The sequence below is a fragment of the Equus caballus genome, chromosome 3 (assembly GCF_041296265.1).
Source record: "Equus caballus isolate H_3958 breed thoroughbred chromosome 3, TB-T2T, whole genome shotgun sequence".
In the NCBI taxonomy this organism is placed as follows: Eukaryota; Metazoa; Chordata; class Mammalia; order Perissodactyla; family Equidae; genus Equus; species Equus caballus.
The window spans coordinates 32790203-32795748 of record NC_091686.1 but is presented as its reverse complement, the minus strand read 5'-3'; the positions used below and the strand labels follow the sequence as shown (position 1 = coordinate 32795748).

Sequence of the window (5546 nt, the reverse complement as noted above, 5' to 3'; positions counted from 1 at the left end):
CGTCCTGAGACTGAGGGGTTCTGGGGTGTGTAGGTTGCCAGGTGTCCTGCACGGACATGTCCCGTGTTTGGTAATTTTGTCCTGCTCCTGTTGCGACTTTGTCAGGACACCCTACACGTCCTGTATCAGCTTCTTTCAATAAATTACAAAACTCCACAGTTAGAGCTATTTCTCCACAGTGGTCGGCAGGTTAGGCAGCCACTGACAACCCTGGGGGCACAGGGCTTTAGCTGAGGCTGGGACGGTCATGGGAGAGCCCAGCAGGCTGGCCACCCTCACCCGCTGCCTGCCTCAGACGAGCAGCGGTGGAGGCTGGGCCTCAACGCGTGCAGCTTTGAGAGGAGCAGCCGGAACGTCCATCGGATTCATAAAGGGGTCTTTAAGCCCCAAGGATGGCAATCCTGCCCTCCGCGCTTGGCCACGATGCACGCCCTGGTGGTGCGCTGGACTGGACCCGGCGCTCACCCCACGCAGCTGCATTTTACGGAGGAGACGGAATTCCGACGTCCCTCCCACGACGAGGTGCTGGCTGCAGGGCGGGGCAGGAAGGGACAGCTCAGGAGGCAATCGGTCAGTGGGAGAGTAGTGGGGGCCTGAGTTTAGCTCATCTTGTTGTTGACTTCTGGTTCGGTGTTTTTTTGTTTTGGAGGGGGGGAGTGGCTGTTATAGGGCAAAGGCCAACAGATGAAGAAGTTGTTTGAAAAGACCCTTAGAGGTTGACTCCTTCCTAGGGTTTGGACATGTTTGTTTATTCAGTAAACATTTACTGAGCACCTACCATGGGCCAAGAGTTGTTACAAGGTGCTCAAGCAGAAACAGCAACACAGCAGGCATCAACTGGCCTCTGGTGCAGCCAAGTGTCGAATCCCAGCTCTACCTTTACTGGCTGTGTGACCTTGCACAAGTCACTTAACCTCTCTGTGCCCCCCTCCCTTAATCTGTAAAATGGGGAGAATAACCTCATGGCTGCAATGAGGAAATAATGCATGTAGGGCATAAGCCAGGGCTGGGACCCAGGCAGCCTGAGTTGGTGATGGTACATTAAGCCCTGGCCAACCTACTTCAAAGATGAAGTCCCTGTGCACTTTGACTCAGGGTGCAGGCCGATACAGGCTGCATGCAGCTGCTCTCAGGCACACTTTTTCCAGCGCTGTAAGCCTACATCGCACCTTCGTAAACTACGTTTTGCTTTCCGGTCATGCCAAGTCAAGGCCCGTGCAGAGCACCCCCTCGTGGTGACATGCAGTTTGAAGAGCTGGCACCTGCAGCAGGACCACTTGTGGGCTACAGGATCCTGCAGGGCAGAGGAAGGGCGGCTGGAGGAGAGCAAGTCGCAGCGACTGCCTGGTGAGCGATGGGTTTGGCCAGAGCCGCCCTGCAAGTCCCCTGCCTGTGGGTGAGGCGCTGCGACCAGCAGAGATGGTGAGGAGGACGCCGGGTGGACCACGTGCCACCCGTGCCTCGCCCTCTGGGCTGGGAAGGCTCCGGGGAAGCCCCTGCCCGTTCTGCCCTGGCGCCCTTGTCTGGATGCCCCGCTCTACAAACAAGATGGCTGAGGTCTCAGCGCGCCCTCTGCTGTCCAAGACTAAGAATGCGGCCCCTGAAATACCAAGTCTAACCCTCCAAGATGCAGGTCCAATCGCATGATTTGTGGTGCCTGCAAGCTGCTGACAACTCTCTAAAAGGCCTCTGAGCCCCTGCCCTGGGGCAGGAACCGCGGCTCTGGGGCGACAAAGGACACAGGCACAAATCAACCATGCCTCAAATGGGCAAAGGACCTGAACAGACTGTTCCAAAGAAGATACACAAAAGGCCTACAGGCACATGGAAAGATGCTCGACATCACTAGTCCTCAGGGAAATGCAGATTAAAACCACAATGAGATTTCCCCTCACACCTCTTAGAGTAGCCATCGCCAAAAAGAGGAGATAACAAATGTTGGCGTGGATGTGGGGAAAAGGGAACCCTGGGCACTGTCGGTGAGATTGTAAATCGGTACAGCCACTATGGAGAATGGTATGGAGGATCCTCAAAACATTAAAAATAAAACTACCATGTGATCCAGCTATTCCACTTCTGGAATCGATCCAAAGGAAACAAAAACACTAACTTGAAAAGATGTGTGCACCCCATGCTCACAGCAACATTATTCACAAAAGCCGAGACACGGAGACAGGCTAAGTGTCCATCAACGGATGACAGAACAGAGAAGCTGTGGTGTATATACATAGACAATGGGGTATTATTCAGCCATAAAAAAATGAGGAAATCCTACCATTTCCAACAACATGGATGGAACTTGAAGGCATTACGCTGAGTGAAATGTCAGACAGGGCAAGACAGACACTGTACAATCTCACTTACACGTGGAATCTAAGAAACAAACAACTGGAAAAAAAAAAAAAAAAGACCAACTCACAGAAAAAGAGATCAGGCTTGCGGTTCCCAGAGGCAGACGGTGTTAGGAAGGAGAGTTGGGGGAAGGTGGCCAACAGGTAACAACTTCCAGGTGAAAGATAAGTAAGTACTGGGATGTGATGTGCAGCGTGACGACGATAGCTAACCCTGCGGTGTGAGACACAGGAAGGTTGTGAGGAGAGCAAATCCTAAGAGTTCTCATCGCAAGGAAAAAGGCGGGGATTTTTTCTTTTTTCTTCTATCTTTTCTTTTTACTGTATCTATATGAGATGATGGATGTTAGTGGAACCTACTGTGGTAATCATTTCACAATATATGTAACTCAAACCGTCACGTTGTACACCTTACACAGTGATGTATGCATAAGGGGGGGAGAAAAGAAAGCAGAATTTAAAAAAAGGAACCCAAGAAGTCATTTTTAAGAGGAACTTTATTCTGGATATTGAGGAGGTCGTGGAGCACCTGGACTGAGAGCAGTGTGAGTGTGGCCCAGCTGGGGGTCGAGCCCGGATCTAACGCATCTGGAAGCTGCAGGAGGAGTCCTGGGAAGGCCTCACCCGGGGGAAAGTGGAGGAGGGAAGTGAAATTAGACACAATCAGGGAATACCGGCATCAACGTCTGACACCTTGCAAAGCACACAGAAGGCTTCACAGAAACTCAAGAGTTGCTGAGAGTTGCTGTCCAAAGAAAGCCCTATACTTCCGCCCAACCGAAAACAGCTTTTCCTCTTCAAATACCAATATCAAAGAGAAATTTAAAATAAATGTGCAACTTGTTCAATTGTTCTTTCCAAAAAAAAAAAAACTAATGGAGACTCCCATGGTGACATTCCCTTTCAGAGAGCACTCTGTGACACGGCATGGGACCCAGGGACACGCCCCTGCCAGCCTCGGAGCTGCACGGGAGGTCTCGCAGAAGCCTTGCTGCAGGCCACTCTCCACCTGTGCTGGGGCTGACCCTGCACACGTGGGAACAAGTGAAAACCCGGCTCAGCGGCTGCTACGGAAGGAACTGCCACTGCCCGGGTGAAGAGGCCTGCTGGGGTGACAGTCACAGGAAGTAAAAAGAGGCAGACAGCAAGTCAATAGGAAGCAGACAGGAAACAGGAGCAGACAGGAAACAGGAAACAGGAAGCAGACAGGAAGAGCTCCTTTCTCCTCTAGGCTTCCCTCCTTTCTCTTCCAGCTTCGAGGCTCCCTGAGGGCCTGCTGTGGCAGAGGCTAAGCCAGCTGGCCAAGCCGAAGCACAGTTTGCAGTACGTGGGCCCCAGCGTCCATCAGCCAGCACGGAAGGTGGGTTTGAAGCTGAGAGACAATAACTTAGCTGACACAGTCCATCTCTTAGGCTGCTCAGCCACCATGCACATTCCTTTACAAGCTCATGGACCTCCATCAAACATCAACCAACTCTACACCCCCAAAACCAAGATGCAAATGTCCTTCACACACAGGAAGATGTTCTTCCCCTCACCCTGAAATGAGCACTAAGTCCCAGCAGTCACTGTAGATACCCTGCGCTGTGTGAATTGCTCCTCAAATTCAGTCCCAGGCCATCTCAATATCCCTTACCCGACGGCTAAATTCTAAAATGAACCCCCAACAAACTTGGATAAAATAATGAAGGGAAGGAAAGCAGGAGAGAAAAAATAGTTAATACACACATGGGCACGCACGCAACAAGCAAGGAAGAAAACACGCTTGGACGCCACAGTCCTCCCTTCTGATGCTGGTCACGAGGCCACAGCTGAAATTCTGAACCTCCTTCCACCAGCGCGCATCCTGGATTCCCCTTGCCTTGTCCAGGCCTCAGCTGGTGAGGTGCTTCACCTCTCAGGGTGACCCAAATCTTCATTCACGTAAGGTCTGAATCCTGGGGGATCCTGCCTTTTTGTGGTTATTGTAAACTGTTGTTTTATGTCAACTTTTACTTACTGGCCTTGGGAGCTCCTAGAGGCACCCATGAGGATCCCCTGGGCTCTGGACATAGCCTTCCTTGTCCCCCTTGTGTAGCACAAACCTGCTTCCCCTTGGGAATCCGGATGAGTCATCCCACAGGGTACAGCAGCCCCCTTCTCTTCCTGTTGGTTCAGGGGCCTGAGGAGCCCCGCACAGGCGTGGCGGTCTCAGTGTCCAGTTCACTGGAGCCATTGTTGTGTCTCCTGGTGGAATCATTAATTCCCTTGGGAATCAGGCCTCCAAACCGACAGAGAGAATGTTCAGAAATGGGAAACAAAAATCCTGCCAGTGTGTGATTTCTTAGATGTGATAGTGAAAGGGGCCACTCCCCCTTCCACCCCTTGATCCCTGACACATGGATTCAGTCTAAGGAAAAAGGAGAATGGCATATCGGTCTCTTATGAGAAGCATATTTTTGTACGAAAGGAAAGAAGCACTCTCCTTGACAAGAATGGAGGAGGCCCTCGGGCCTCAGAACACGAATACCGTGAAAGCACTGCCACCTCCTTTGTGGCTTTCTCCACTTCTGGGTAGAGACTCAAAAGAATTGAAAGTTAGGACTTGAAAAGATATTTGTACACCCATGTTCCTATCAGCATTATTCTCAACGGCCAACGGTGGACACAGCCCAAGTGTCCATCGGCGGATGAATGGATAAGCAAAACGGGCTATATACATACAATGGAATATTATTCAGCCTTAAAAAGAAGAAAGGAAACTCTGCCATGTGCTACAACATGAACGAAGCTTGAGGTCATTATGCTGAGTGAAATAAGTCACACACAAAGAGTCACTTATAGGAGGGCTCCACTTACGCGAGGTTCCTGGAGTAGTCACACCATAGACACGGCGCGTAGGACAGTAACGACCAGGGGCTGGGGAGGGAACGGGAGTTCGTGTTTAAGAGCACCAGACTCTCAGTTTGGGAAGATGAAAAAGTTCTGGAGACGGATAATGACAATGGTTGCACAACAATGTGAATGTGCTTAATGCCACTGAGTTGTCCACTTAAAAATGGTTAAAATTGAAACTTGTATGTTCTATATATTCTACCACAATTAAAAATTCATGAAAAAAAGGTAACACATCCTGTAACCTAGAATCCCATGTCTTGAGAATGGTACGCCCAACTACCCACCACTGAGCGCTCATAAGGCCACTTCAGAAGGCCA

The 5546-nt window shown here is 50.6% G+C and overlaps 1 non-coding gene across 1 annotated transcript; it reads left to right on the top strand.

Moving 5' to 3' along the window:
• The first annotated feature begins 4786 nt into the window (after positions 1–4786).
• On the top strand, positions 4787–4906 carry LOC111773062 (U6atac minor spliceosomal RNA). The gene has a single exon (XR_002807264.1). It is a non-coding gene; the product is annotated as a U6atac minor spliceosomal RNA (small nuclear RNA).
• Positions 4907–5546: the final 640 nt, after the last annotated feature.